General features: G+C 50.2%; 1 protein-coding gene and 1 long non-coding RNA gene across 17 annotated transcripts in view; one reads left to right on the forward strand and one right to left on the reverse strand.

Annotated features, from left to right (window-relative positions):
• MEGF11 (multiple EGF like domains 11) overlaps window positions 1-15,537 on the reverse strand; it is a 380,511-nt gene that overhangs the window by 282,077 nt on the left and 82,897 nt on the right. The window lies entirely within an intron of this gene.
• Window positions 8,315-14,664, forward strand: LOC110261938. The gene is made up of 2 exons (XR_002346343.1): window positions 8,315-9,324; window positions 14,333-14,664. It is a non-coding gene; the product is annotated as an uncharacterized LOC110261938 (long non-coding RNA).

Below are 15,537 nucleotides of genomic sequence, written 5' to 3' on the forward strand. Positions count from 1 at the left end.
CCGTCGTGGCGCAGTGGTTAACGAATCCGACTAGGAACCATGAGGTTTGCGGGTTCGGTCCCTGCCCTTGCTCAGTGGGTTAACGATCTGGCGTTGCTGTGAGCTGTGGTGTAGGTTGCAGACATGGCTCGGATCCCGCATTGCTGTGGCTCTGGCGTAGGCCGGTGGCTACAGCTCCGATTCAACCCCTAGCCTGGGAACCTCCATATGGCCGGGAGCGGCCCAAGAAATAGCAACAACAACAAAAGACAAAAAGACAAAAAAAAAAAAAAAAAAGAAGTACAAGACCTCTGGAGTTCCTGTTGTGGCTCAGTGGTTAACAAACCCGACTAGTATCCTTGAGGTTTCCTATTCAATCCCTGGCCTCGTTCAGCGGGTTAAGGATCCAGCATTGCCATGAATGGTGGTGTAGGTCACAGATGTGACTCGGATCCCACATTGCTGTGGCCAGCAAATATAGCTCCAATTCAACCCATGTCCTGGGAACTTCCATATAACATGGGTGCAGCCCTAAAAATACAAAAGACAAAAAAAAAAGTATATGACCTCATCACCAGCTCCACACAAATATGTATATGCATAAATGTGCAACACTGAAACCCAACTCCACAAAGCTCAATGTACCTTTACTAAGAGGGAAGCAATCTAATCTTTTCCATTTTCCTATTTTTAAAATGTGAGTTGGGGCCCACCGAATTGATTCTATGACCCCTCCTGGCTTGCCACCAGCAGTATGGAGGACACTGACCTACCCCATGATCAGTGCCACAATATCAACAAACAGGGAGCTAGAGGAGCAGAGACCAAGGGTCAGCGTTGACCACTCTGAGGAGTAAGTTTTGGGTGGACAACAGTGGAGGGGCCAGGAGATGACCAGACAATTTTTTTTGGCTGCTCCTGAGGCATATGGAAGTTTCCAGGCCAGGGATCAAACCGGTGCTACAGCAGTGACCCAAGCTGCTGCAGTGACAACACCGGGACTTTAACTGCCTGCACCACAAGGGAAATCCCAGACAGCTTTTGTTTTGTTTTGTTTTATTTTCCAGACACCTTTTTTTAAAAAGAGACCAGCCCAATGATAGTGATGGTTATATTTACAATATGAATGTACTTAATCCCACTGAACTGTACCCTTTAAAAAGGTCGATTTTGTACAATGTAGTCTTCACCATTAACAAAAAAATTATTTACACTTAAAAAAGGAGAGAATGGTAATTGCTGCCTTTACGTTGTGTGGAACTGTGCAGCTTCTAAAATACGATGCAGTGCTGTAAAAGAAGGCCCTACTGCCACGTGCAAAAAGGCATTATGCAGAGCACAAGGAGCCAGATAGCATGTTACGGTGTGCTTGCATTTAGATGAAGTCAAGAACAGGTAAAGCCAGAGTTCCCATCGTGGCGCAGTGGTTAACGAATCCGACTAGGAACCATGAGGTTGCGGGTTCGATCCCTGCCCTTGCTCAGTCGGTTAAGGATCCGGCGTCGGCTCAGATCGCGCATTGCTGTGGCTCTGGCGTAGGCCGGCGGCTATGACTCTGATTAGACCCCTATCCTGGGAACCTCCATATGCCGCGGGAGCGGCCCAAGAAATAGCAAAAAGACGACAAAAAAAAAAAAAAAAAAAAAAAAAAAAAGAAAGAAAGAACAGGTAAAGCCAACAAATGGCGGCGTAGTAACAAGAGAGAGTCACCTCTGGGAGGGGAGATGGTATTGACGGGGAAGGGGCATGAGTAACCTTGCAAGGTGATAAAACCTTCTATATCTTAATCTGGGTGGGAGCCACACAGGTGTGTCCATTTGTAAAAATTCATCGAGCTGTGCGCTTAAGATTTATACACTTTACTGCTTATAAGTTATACATCAATGGGAAAGGAAAGAGAAATATTTCTTAAAAGGAAAGGGGGGTGGGGGAAAGAAACATGGACCAAGTCACTTCTTGGGTGGAGGTTAAGTTCAAAAGTTATCATGTGAGGGAAACATCGCGTGCAGTCAAAATTACCCATGCAAATGTCTTAAATCACCCATGAAGATGTATACATATGGGTATTTACAACCCTGTAGTGTAATGATTCTGCATGCCAAATGTTTGGAAAACACTAGGTTGACAAAGGCTGGAATAAAGGCAACATCAAGGCATGGATCCACCTTTGCAGGAACTGTCACACCAGTGCTGGGGAGCAGGGGGAAGGAGGGAGAAATTAAGAGCGCTCTGCCCACCCATCCAGGTTTGTTCCATTCTGCTTTAATGTTAAGTCACTATAACATGTTTTGTTATATAAAATTGATTTGTTTTTTGTAGTGAGAATTAAATGAGCTGGGTTCTATCAGAGAAGTTAAACATAGTCATTACTCTACTTTTAGGTTCTGTTTGGCACCAAGGAAGAGAAATAAGATGAAAACACTAAGAAGAAGGATTCCAGCTTGAGAGAAGAAGAAACTTGTGACTGAAGTGGAAGAGCCTCCAAAGATGGATGGGTTGGTAGAGAGTGAGTTCCCCATTAGCAGCAGGGATGCATAAGCTGAACATTTATTGGACAAGATGATGCTGGTCATTACTGGCTCTTTCCAGAATGGAGCTTCTGAGAGGACCAGATCTCCTGGCTCCCTGTCCTGGGCACATCCCCTCAGCGCACGGCTGGCTTGACAGTGAGATGTGGAGCTTCCAAGAGGAACCTGCCAGGAACTCCAGGTGGCTGTCCTAATAGAGGATTGCTCTGCCACCCCTGAGGATTTACAGCCTCCCTCCTGAGTTATGGGAAGGCAGGCGGAGCCTATAAAAAGGAGCTGTCCAGGCAGTGCGGCGCGCGGGGCATCAATCAGCGACAGCCTGACCGGTGGAGCAGAGTGAAGATCAGTCTGCTGGTTTCTCACCTATAAATTCTCCTCCCTTGTACAGGAAGAGCAGATGTGTCATATTTAAGAAGAGCTCGTGCCACAGTTTTAATTCCAGGGATGTATCTGTGCGGTGGGGATAGGGAGGAAGAATCAGCCCAAAAGTGAGCTGGCCTCACTTCCCACTAGAGCCCCCAAACCCACCTCCCTCCAATCCCATCCCTAGACAAATGGTGCTGGGTGGGCAGGTGAAAAAGGACTTTACACCTGGGAGCAGGACCATTGGACTGGGGTGGGGGACCCAGTGTGGCCTGAACAATACTAAAAACACTAAAGTGAAACCATCACATCCACTTCTGGAGGCTGGAAGCAGACGCTTTCCTACATCTTCTATTGTAGTGCCAGGAAGGACTAAGTAGGAGTATGATGGATCGGCAGAGAAGGGCCAAACTGCCCTGGACCTAGAGTTGAACTGCACAACTCTGTGAGTATCTTTCATATCATCACCAATGTGTAGAGATTGTGCAGTGCACAGCCTGGATAGCTGTACATGGTAGTCCTACTGGACCCACATCAGAGGTCTTTCTTCCTGAGGATGGGGTATTGGAAAGAACATTGTATCAAGAGTTATGGTGGCATATGCACACTGTGATATATGGAATGCTTGGCCAATGGGGATCTGCTGTATAGCACAGGGAACTCTACCCAATATCCTGTGATAATCTACATGGGAAAATAATCTGAAAAAAGATGGATGTGTGTATATGTATAACTGAATCGCTCTGTTGAAAAGCAGAAATTATCACAACATTGTAAATCAACTGCACTTCAATAAAACTTATTTTAAAAGAGTTAAGGAACCTGGGTTAAAGCTCTTCCTTCATCTATGACTTCCTGAGAGCACTGAGCAAATGCCTCATTTCTCTGAGCCTATTTTCCTCACCTGTAAAATGGGGACAATAATTCCTGTCCAGCTGGATATCTTCACCAGGTCTGGCAGGTCTCCTGTGGGCTCTGCAGAATTCTGAACAGCAGGCATCTGCTATAGATGACTCTTCCAGTATCCATTCAGACCCCAAGCCTAGCTCTTTTGCCTTTTTTTTTAAGGGCAGCACCTGCGGCATATGGAAGTTCCCAGGCTAGGGGTCGAATCAGAGTTACAGCAGCCAGCCACAGCCACAGCAAGGTGGGATCCAAGCTATGTCATGACCTATACCACAGCTCAGGACAATGCCAGATCCTTAACCCACTGAGTGAAGCCAGGGTTGGAACCTGCATCCTCATGATACTAGCTGGGTTCTTAACCCACTGAGCCACAGCAGGAACTCCCCTAAGCCCAGTTCTAAACCAACTTTTAAAAATTACCATCCTGCCTTTGTAGGGCTGCACCTTTCTGGGACGGAACCTACAAGAGCTGACAGGATTTATGGCCATGCATAAGGTGCACCATAATTCCTGAACTAAAAAGCAGTACATTTGTCTGACAACTAGAAAGAACATTTGAAATTGGAACCATCCCAGAAACCCAGGGCCATCTGTTTGTCAGTCCCAGGCAGGTGACTGCAGTTGCCAACAGCTGCGCCCACCAGGGGGAGGGTCTGGGGGCAGGAGGTGCAACAGAGTTCCTGACAGGACTCTGGCTCCAACTGACTGGGAGATGCCAGGAGAGATGCTTGCCCCCTCTAGGCATGTGCAGGCTCATCCTTTTAAACAAGGACAACACCTCTGGCCTTCCCCTTGCAAAATTTTAGGAATAATATCTTTCAGAGTTCCCACTGTGGCACAGTGTGTTAAGGACCTAGTGTTGTTTCTGCGGCCTCGCGGGTTCAATCACTGGTGGCATTGCTGCAGCTGTGGCACAGGTAGCAGCTGCAGCTTGGATTCAAACCTGGCCTGGGAACTTCCATATGCTGTGGGTGTGGCCAAAAAAAAAAAAAAAAAAAAAAACCACACACACACACACTGTATTTTCCAAACAGGCATAATTTTTCAAGAATTTGGGCTGAACTGTTGTGAAGAGTAAACCAAAAGGGGGTGGGGCAGCACAGAAGCTTGGACTTGGCCTCTGGCAGAAGGAGGTTTGAATCCCACTCTCACCACCCAAAAACCCTGTGATCCTGGGAAGATTCTGTAAACCTCCTGAGTTCAGGTCAGGTCTGTGACCCCTCTCAGGGTAGCATGGAGTTGAGAGAGTAGGTCAAGTTCCTGGTACAAGGTGTGTGTCCAGAAGGTCACTGACCTTGCCCCTCCCCCCCAAAAAAAAACACTGTCCTTATGAGATTAGGGACAGAGTTTACTTCCCAGCCCAGAGAGAGAAAGGGACATTTTTTAAAACTCCTTCTCTTTCCTGTCACCTCTGTCTCTCTCTACCTCACTCTGATTGTCCTCTGGCCTCTCCCCATCCCTGGAAGCCTTCCCAGGAACTCTGTTGCACCTCCAGGGCCTCCCTCTGCCCTTCTTTCACCCTCTTCTTCTCTATCTCCTCTCTTTTTTCCTCTCACTCATATCTCATCTCCCAAGCTCAGAGCAGCTGGGGGATGCAAGGCACTTACAGGGAAAGGGGAGCACCGCTGGATGCTGGTTAGGACACCAAGATGCTGAAGGAAGGGTAGGGAGGGACTCAGAAGACCAAAGGAATGGTCTCTCCCCCTCCACCTGCCATGCCCCACCAGGCCAGAAACACTGGCCCAGGCTGGGCTCTGATCAGAAACAGCCAGTTCCTGTTGCAGAGCAGCAAAAACAACCCCAACTAATATCCATGAGGATCCAGGTTCAGTCCCTGGCCTCGCTCAGTGGGTTAAGGATCTGGCGTTGCTGTGAGCTGTGGTGTAGGTAGCAGACGTGGCTTGGATCTGGCATTGCTGTGGCTGTGGCACAGGCCAAAAACTGCAGCTCCAATTTGACCCCTAGCCTGGGAAACTCCATGTGCCAGGGGTGTGGGCTAGAAAGAAAGGAAAAGAAAGAAAGAGAGAGAGAGAGAGAGAGGGAGGGAAGGAGGGAGGGAGGGAGAGAGAGAGAGAGAGAGAGAGAGAGAGAGAGAGAGAGAGAGAGAGAGAGAGAGAGAGAGAGAAAGAAAGAAAGAAAGAAAGAAAGAAAGAAAGAAAGAAAGAAAGAAAGAAAGAAAGGAAGGAAGGAAGGAAGGAAGGAAGGAAGGAAGGAAGGAAGGAAGGAAGGAAGGAAGGAAGAAAGGACCATAGGCTCTTACACCCCACAGGAGATACAGCTGGAACCCAGGACAGTGCTCTCAGCCAAACTGCTCCAGGTGCAGGGGTGGCCTTGCCTGGAAGAGCAAGAAGAGGAGGCCACTAAGGCCCTCCAGCTCTCCATGTAGCTACTCCCTGAGTGATCTGGTGCATCAAAGGCTTTAAACACCATCGGTACAGTGACAACACCCAGATTCATAGCGGCAGGGCCCTCGCCTCGGAGTTTGAGATCCGTATCACCAACTGCCTCCTTGACATCTTTCCCCTGGATGGCAAACAGGCTCCTCAAATGCAACACGAACAATGGAACTTGGTCCTCCCTCACCCTCTGCTCCCCCCGCCCCAGGGTCTGCCTTACTGGGGAGGACACACCATTCATATTGATGCATGAGTTACACTGGTTCCAATCCATCAGCAAATCCTGTTGCTTCTGCCTGCAAAGTTTATCCAAAGTCCCCCTCCTGTTCCCAGCCAGGTCCATGCACCAGCATCTCTCACCTTGCAGAAGCTTTGTAACTGGGCTCTTGCGTCCCCCATTCAGTCTGTTCTCCACCCAACAGCCAGGGAGAATTTTATAATATAAATCAGACCACATCACTCCACTGTTTATGTTTAAAACCCTCCGGTGTCTTCTACTGACAATCAGAATAAAAGGCAAATTCCCTCCTAGGGGTGGAGGCCCTCCATGATCCAGCCCCTACCTTTCTCTCTGGCTGCATCTCAATTCACACCCTCCTTGCTCTCCCTGCCCCAGCCTGCTGCACCTTCCTTTTTTGCCTCCAGCAAGCCAGGTTCATTCCCACCCCAGGGCCTTTGCACAGGCAGCCTTTTCTGCCTGGAAAGCTCTTTCCCAGGATCTCCCCATGTTTGCCTCCTTCCCACCATTCTCTGAGATGCTTTCCCTGTCTCTGTCCACGCTCACCCCAGCACCTCCAGCACCTGGATGCTGCCTGGCACAGACCATTACTGGATAAATATCTGCTGAAAGAATGTGTAAGTGAAAGAAGTTATGGGCACATGTAGCCTCGAGGAGAACGCAGCAGGGGCAGGCTAAACCGCTTCTCAGGATGTGGCTTTCCAGTTCCCTGCCATCCTATCCTCCCTCCCCTGGACACACTGAACTTGGCCATGGCTCCTGTGGCTACAGCCCATGCAGAAGTCCGAAGAGCATCCCCTCTGTTCACATGCACACTACCTGCAGCCTCAGCCCTGTCTTTCATAGTCATGTGGCACCAGTGAGCAGAGCAACCTGACAGGGGCAAACAGCCCCAGGGTGATGGCTACTCCCACAACTGAGGGTAGAAAAGGAAACTGCTCAAGTCCAGGGTCAGCCAGAACAAAGGAGGTGGTGCCCAAAGACAACCCAGAAGGGGACCCTATCCTACAGTCGTGAGGTCCATGCACCCTTCCCCCATTTCATTTTGACAGCTAAAGAAGGCCCCCACAGGAGGGAGACCTGTCTGGGGTTGCCTAGCAGGCAGTGGAGGTAAGACACCCATCTGGGACTTGAACTTCTAGGCAGAAGGTAAGTTGCACTGGCCTGCTCCAGACACAGGTAAGTTTTCCCTACACAGGTGCCTCTTAGCCTGTTTCTGGAGGCAGAAGGAAAGGCAGGCAGCAGCCCTCACACGCTCATGGCTGGCCTGGCTTCTGGGGGAAGCAGCCTCTCACCCTCTGGAGCCCCCTTGGCAGGCAGCATGCTGTGATGGCTGTCCCCATGGGTTTCCTGCATCGTTCAGAGCCAGGTTCCTCCCATGGCTAGAGTGAGATCAGAAAACCAAGATCTGATCCTCCGTGGCCTTCTCCATCCTTCAGTAAGCACCACCTGCCCCTGGCCTTTGCACATGCAGTTCCCTCTGCCTGGAATGCTTTTCCCTCAGCGCCCCACCTTGGTAACTGCTGCTCAAATGGTTATTTCTCTAACCTCTCCAGCCACTGCCCAGCCATCAGGCCCACCTGCCAAACACTTGTGAACCTCTCCTTTGCAGCACTCTCCACAGTCATGTGTGTGTTTGTGTGTAAGATTAGTGATGACTGATCCTGCACCACCCAATAGAGCAGCCACTGGCCACATGTACTATTGAGCACTTAAAATGTATTTAGTATTGGAGTTTCTGCTGTGGTGCAACTGGATTGGCGGTGTCTTGGGAATGCTGGGATACAGGTTCGATCCCTGGCCCAGCACAATTGTTTAAGGATGTGGCATTGCCACAGCTGTGGCTTCAATTGCAATTGCAGCTCAGATCTGATCCCTGGCCTGGGAACTCCATATGCTGCGGGGTGGCCAAAAAAAAATGCAACCAGTACTGAGATATGCTGTAGGCATAGAATACCTCATTAATAAATTTTTATGTTAAGCACCTGTTAAAATGATAATATTTTGGATATGCTGGGTTAAATAAGATATACTGTGAACAGTAATGTCACTTGTTCTTTTTACCAGTTTTAATAAGGCTACTAGAATATTTAAAAACACATATGTGGCTGGCATCATGTATCCATCAGGCTGCACTGATCTGGTCAGTGGCTGCCTCCATTGCTCTGTACCTCTGCTGCCCACCACTGCGCAGACTCATGAAGGTACCCAGGCCCCCAGAGCCTTGCATGGGGTTTTGTCCATCATAGGCACTCCAAAAACACATGCTGAGTGATTCCATGCCAGGCTGCCCATCCTGATTTCAGGAAAGAGAAGTGAGGCAAAGAAGACACCTGATCCCTCCGGCTTCTGCCCCCACCGCCTCATCACCTCCTACCCTGTGCCCAACAGAGACCCAGGCCCAGAGCCCAATATGAGAGGAAAGATCAGCCCTGGTGCTCTGAGGGCGTGCCGAGTCTTTCCCCATATCCCTGTCCCTCTCTCCTTCCTTTCTCCTTTTCCTTCTTTCTCTCTCTTTCCCTCTCTCTCTTTCTCCGAAATATCATTTCTCATGGTTTGGATGAAACCCATTATTCCCAATTAACCTGCTGTGAACCCACAGTACTTGCTGGCTTTCCCATAATTATTCATCCATAGTAATAGCTAAAGTAAATTCTGGCGGTCTCAGCGAACACTGACATCTCCTTTGGGAAAACTTTCAAAGATGCCGTGTCCTTGGTTCCTTATCAAAAGCTTCCCTGCCCGGTTTTGTTTCATTTTCTTTTTTGTGGTTAATTCTTGAGAAGAAGGAAGCTCAGACCAGAATAGCTCCATCCCAATACCAAGCTATGATGAGAGACTCCGGTTGTGCTGTCCCATCCTTTCTGCCTGCGGGCAGAATAGAAGCCAGACGGGCAGCATCCAGGCCAGCCGGGTAAGTCACACACAGATAATTTTTGCAATTAACCAGTGCTTCTTGAGGCTGCTTCTCCCTGCTATCCCGGGAGCTGGGCTCTGCAATTCCACAGAAAGCATTAAATCCTGGGCACAATTTATTTGGAGTTGTCAGATGGAATTTACTAAGGGACTGTCTGCCAAAAAAAAAAAAAAACAGAAGGAAACCTAAGTTGTCATTTTAACTCCAGTATGGCTGCTTTTGGTCATCTTTTTACCTAAAATGCTACATTAAAGATGCAGTGGCCTCTCTCCTATAGATACAATAACAGTTGTAATAAGGCTTGAGTCGAGAACTGGGTAGGCAATGGAAGGGGGTGGGCAGATGGAGCACAACCAGAGAGGAAGGGCTCTGAGAAGATGCCTCTTTTCTGATGCCTTTCAGCCTTCAGGGGACTTCATCCAGAAGACAGAAAGCTCTCTCCTGTGTTTCACAGAAGAGTCAGGCTAAGAAGACAGTGGGGTGGGGGGAAGCGTGTGCAAAACACTAATAACATGCTGAATTGGGGGCCACATCTTCTTCCCCTTAAGAGAGCAGGGTCTCTTAAAGGGGTGGCCTGGGTGGCTGACAACCTGAACTGAATCGACGCAGAGGCTCCAGTGGTTCAGGTCCCAGGCTCCTTGCCTTCTAGAAGGGTGATCTTTGGGCACACTGTTTGGCCTCTCTGGGCTTCAGCTTCCTGAATGTAAAATGCAGATCAAACCTTTCTTGCAAAGTGAGTTGAGCTGTGAGGATAAAATAGGATATTTTTTGGAAAGCAGCCCACAGCTTATGAGGTCCTATACAAATGTAAGGGGCTCTGATTTTTATCATCCCTTACGGATGAGCAGGGGTGGTCACAGAGGCTCATGAATGCCTTGGCAATGGACGCTCTGTCACGCCATCTGCCCTAAGGGTGGGCTGCTTCCATTCCCACCCCCCACCACCGCAAAGTGTCCTTGGCTGACTAAAGCCACCTACCAGGAGGTTATAAACTCCCCTTCCTGACAGCTGTTGCAACAACTAATATGAAAGACTGGCCCACTCCCACCAGAGCGTCACTCTGAGTTCTGGTTCAGCTTCCAGAACCTTCTCCAGTGGGACAGGCTTTATTTGAGGCTATGTCCCTACTGTCCCCCTTCCACTTCCCCACCCTCCCTCCCTCCAACGTTTCTTGTAAAGAGCGTCCCCTACCCCCACCATGAGTTCTGAATCCCTGCCTCAGGCTCTGCTTTCTCAGGAAGCCACTGAAGGAGTTCCTGTCGTGGCACAGTGGAAATGAATCCAACTAGGAACCATGAGGACGCAGGTTCGATCCCTGGCCTCGCTCAGTGGGTTAAGGATCCAGCATTGCCGTGAGCTGTGGTGTAGGTTGCAGATGTGACTTGAATCCAGTGTTGCTGTGGCTGTAGTGCAGGCCGGCAGCAACAGCTCCCATTTGACCCCTAGCCTGGAAACTTCATATGCCGTGGGAGCAGCCCTAAAAAGACAAAAGACGAAAAAAAAAAAAAAAAAAAGAGAGAGAGAGAGAAGCCACTGAAGAAGCCTCCTTCAAAGGGAAGGCCTCTGGTGTGACTGTGGCTGCTGTTGGAGTCACGGTGACCACAGCCCCGAGGTAGGGCTCTGTGGCAAGACCTGGTGGGGAGGGAGAACAGCCAGCATTTGGCTGGACCTGCCCAGCCAGAGAGGAGGCCAGAAAAGCCAGAAGAGCAGAAAAGCCAGGGCTGGGCTCCCACCCATGTCGGGGCAAGGCCTCGCCTCTGGGACCCTCGTCTTGCTCCTGCAATGCTGGAGCTGACACAGGATGGTAAGAAAGATTCTTGCCACAAAGCCCCCCAGATTCCAAAAATGGCAAGGACTGAGGGTCCCTCATCCAAAATGAGGTTAGGGTCTGTCCAGGATACAGAGACCCTAACCCTACAGTGCCCAGTGCTCTGCATGGGGTGGGGATCCCTGCAGAAGGAGGGGGAGGGGCAGCCCTTGGTTCTGAGTGACCCCTTCCCACTCACATACATCCTCTCCGCGGCAGCTCTTTTCCTAACCCAGTGAGAAGATCATGCTGAGACTTCTTCCACCGGATTCCCCAAACCCACTTCCTCTACCAGGCTCCCCAAGCCTGGGAGCGCCCCCCCGCCGCCCCACCCTCCACTCCAAGAGGGTCTCTACCTGTGGGTTCACTACCATTTTCTCATCCTTCCCATCCCTCCAGGTCTCTCCCACCCTTTTCACACCCTTGTTGATAGCTCCTTCCACAAGGTTGTCATTACCCACTAATTGTCCAAAATTTCATTCCCTCATCCTTCTTGGTTAAGAATTGATTTAAGGAATGAGTTCAATATCCCTGCCGTCTCCAAGTGCTTATTAATTCCTGGCGCCTCCAGCTCCCCGCACGCAGCCCGCTCACCTCGCGCAGCTTCGCCCCTCGCTGATTGGTAAAGCCCCGGCTTTTAGGCCTGCAGGATGGGAGGCCTAATGTGCACTAATCTATCATTACTTCACGCGGCTGGCAGAGTGACGGATGGCGGGGGCTGGCGCGGGGAGGGAGGTGGCCCTCCGCCTCCTTCCAGGACCAGGCTGCAGTGGAAGTTTGCTCAGCGGGAGGATGACTGGCACCTCTATCCAGGTGGGCAGGGGAGGCTCTGGCTCCAAGAGCCAAGACCCCGGATGCCAGCAGGAGTCAAGGAATGCCTGCCCCTCGCCCTGCCTCCCTAGGACAGTCTCTCCTAGAGCTGGAAGGTGGCTCTGTGCATTCCCGCATGGGCTGAGGGTCTCCCATTCCCTCCCCACAGGCTACTCTGTGGCCTTCCAGGCATCAGTGGGCAACCTTGCCCTCTGCCTCTGCTAATGTTCAGCCAATAGGGAGCCCCAGCAGCAAATGGGAGGGAACAGAAGAAGGTCTGGGGTTCACTAGACTGGCCCCTCGCTGCCACCCCGAGCAAGCTGCGTCCGCAAGGTCCAGATCCTGTTGGGTCATCCTCTCTCTCTTCCCCCCTTTTCTCTCTCCTAATGCTCCCTTCCTCACCTCTTCAGGTCCAGAGCTGGAGACAGCCGCCCACCCCCACCACCACTCGCCTGGGCGCTGCACCTCCCTCCTGCCTTCCTATCCTCTGCCTTTGCCTTAGTAAGCAGTCCCTTTAATCTACTCTCCTCCGGTTACCCAACTTAAGAGCATCATCTCTTTCCTGCTGGAACCCTGATCAACACACTTCATTTTACCGACGAAGAGATAGAGGCTCAGGGAAGAACAGGGCTTGCCGGCAGTCACACAAGGCATTTACCCAGGGCTGGCTCCAGAACTCAGGTCTTCTGACCACGTCCGATAAGATTTGTCCGCCTGTATAGTCTGCACTCCTTTTTGGTCCCTGCCTAAGCACAGCACACATCTTTTGATTGGGGAGGAACACGTTCAGGGTGCCATCGAGGTTCATAGATCTGCCCAGCCAGAGGCGGTAACATCAGCTCAAAGGCTTCCCTCCTGGACAACACTTTCCAGATTCTGAGGCAGCCCCCTTAGGGGGGCTCTGTGGCCTGGGACACTGCTTCCTCCAGTCTTTACATGTGCCCCTTAAGCACCTTTCATCAAAAACACCTTCCATCAAAAACACCAAAACTCAGGCCACCTCTACCACAATCAAACCCCAATAGGATCAATAGATTAGGGGTACAAATTTCCATCAAAGGCCTCTCTCCCTCTTTTTTTTTTTTTTTTTTTTTTTTTTTGTCTTTTTAGGGCTGCACCCTCAACATATAGGAGTTCCCAGGCTAGGGGTTGAATCGGAGCTACAGCTGCCGGCCTATACCATAGTCCTAGCAATGCCAGATCCGAGCCCCATCCGTGACCAATACCACAGCTCATGGCAATGCCAGATCCTTAACTCACTGAGTGAGGCCAGGGAATCAAACCGGAGTCCTCATGGATCCTGGCTGGGTTTGTTACTGATGAACCATGATGGGAATTCTGGAAAGGCCTCTCTTTTTAATGTGAGCCCTTCATGACAAAAGATGATTACTTAGTTAGTAAATATCTATTCTAGCTTCTCCTATGGGCCAGGAACTAGACTAGGTACTAGAGTTAGACTAGTGAGGAATGTAAACAGCCAACTGCAACAATGGTGGAATGAAATAAGATCTACCAAGCTGAGGACCGATGCCTGACTCCCCCACTCCCCTGCCCCCCAGGAAGGAGACAGTGAGGTCCAGAGAAACCAGATCTAAGCCCTGTGAGCTTTTCAGGAAGGGGCCAACCCAACTTCCCACCAAGACCCATGGGAGCGCTCACACTCTAGGGAAAGACCCCTGGCCACCTACCTGTCCTATCACCCTTGGACAGTTTGCCTCAAATCAACAGCCCGTCCCAGCAGATCAAGTCAATATTCCCCTCAATTACCAGGGGTCTCTCCTTCAGAACTGTCCTCAAAGGGGCTAGCCAGGGCCCCTCCTTCTGCCTGAGACGCACGTACCCATGTGTGCCCGCTCCCTGAGACAGGATCCCACCCCTCAGGCTCCACAGCACTTGATTTATCTGCTCAGGGCTTACAGTCTATTCTTGGCACCTCATTCTACTCCACAGGGATTGGAGACCCAAGGAAACTGCCAAGTCCACATTTACGTGGCCCAAATCCGAAAGTCATCAGCAGATCCTACTTCCATGACCACTTCGTGGAGGAATAGGCAAAAAGTCTCCTCAAAAGTCAGAATGAAGCAACAGATTGGAAATGGGCTGTGGGAGAGGGGATTAGGGTTGTTACAGACCTCTGGGAACAGTTCCAAACCACCCCTTCCAAGAGAGGAAGGAAGCATGGACCCCAGGAATTAATCAAGAGAAAACTGGCCATGTGAACTGAGGCCTGGCACATGGGAAAAGCTCTGGGTTGGGGATCAAAAGGGCTGGATCTGTCCCCATGCCTGCCACTGAGCCCTTCCCCATCCTGGCCTCTTCTGTTGAAGGAGGGGTTGGATCAGGTAAGTCTTAGTACTGCAAGTGATGTGACTCTATGTACTTTTACAGGGAAAAGGAAGACCAACGGTGTAAACCTAGCATTGCACAACCAGAATTCTATAATGTTCTTCCTGAAGCAGAGCCACAGGAGGATGCCCAGCCCAGCCCTACCCCTTGGCCTATCTCACCTATTGGAAGATGCTGCTTGAGGAGCTCATCCCCAAAGGACTCAAAGCCCCCAATCCCTGATGGATGTCTCCTTTCCCAGCTTCTCCTCCCTTCTCCAGGCCATCCCCTTTCAAGCCTTAATCTCTAAAATTGCACTAGTCAATCAAGTCACCACTTGTGTCGATTTAAACTAAGTTAATCAAAAGCAAATAAAATGTGGAGTCCCTGTTGTAGCTCAGTTGGTTAAGAACCTGACAAGTGTCCGTGAGGATGCCAGTTTGATCTCTGGCCTGGCTCAGGGAGTTAAGGATCCCGCACTGCCTCCAACTGCAGCATAGTACAGATGCACCTCATATCTGGCATTGCTGTGGCTGTGGCGTAGGCCAGTAGCTGCAGCTCCAATTCAAGCCCTAGCCTGGAAACTTCCATATGCCACATATGCGGCCATAAAAAGGAAAAAAAAGGAAATGAAATGTAAAACTCAGATCTTCAGTCACACTAGCCCCAATTCAGGTGCTCAATGGCTACAAATGACCAGTGGCCACCATATCGGACAGTGTAGGTACAGAACGTTTCCATCAGTGTAGAAGGTCCTTTTGGACGTCGCTGGTTTAGAAGCTACCCTTGGTTTTTGCCAAGTGCTTCCTCTAATTTCCCTAATTCCTTCCTGCCACAGAGTCAGCCCATGTTCCCCAGCTCTCTGGGAGGACCCTAGGTAGTTTTAGAATGGAGCTTGGCCACAAGCGACCATGGGATGGTGGTTCTTTTTCTGCCTGAGTGATAGCCCTGGACACTTCGGTCACCCACCGCAGCATCTGAGGAGGACACAGTCAGGCTCACCGTCATTCAGCACCTGAGAGAAGTTACAGATATTAAGCTTCAAGCAACGACACTGCTTTTGACCATTTCTTAGCCGGCCACCTCCTCCCTCCCCATTTGATCTGTCCCTTGCTAATCCCCACTGTTCAAGGATGGTAAACCTTGAGACGGAGCAGAGCAGAAAGAGCTAGAGAACATTTGGGGAGCCCCGGGATTTGGGTGATTTCCGCTAACAGGACTAAAGGTGCTTAGAAAATCATTTTGGGGTGCTCATTTTTCTCAGAAAT

Source organism: Sus scrofa, chromosome 1 (assembly GCF_000003025.6).
Source record: "Sus scrofa isolate TJ Tabasco breed Duroc chromosome 1, Sscrofa11.1, whole genome shotgun sequence".
Classification (NCBI taxonomy): Eukaryota; Metazoa; Chordata; class Mammalia; order Artiodactyla; family Suidae; genus Sus; species Sus scrofa.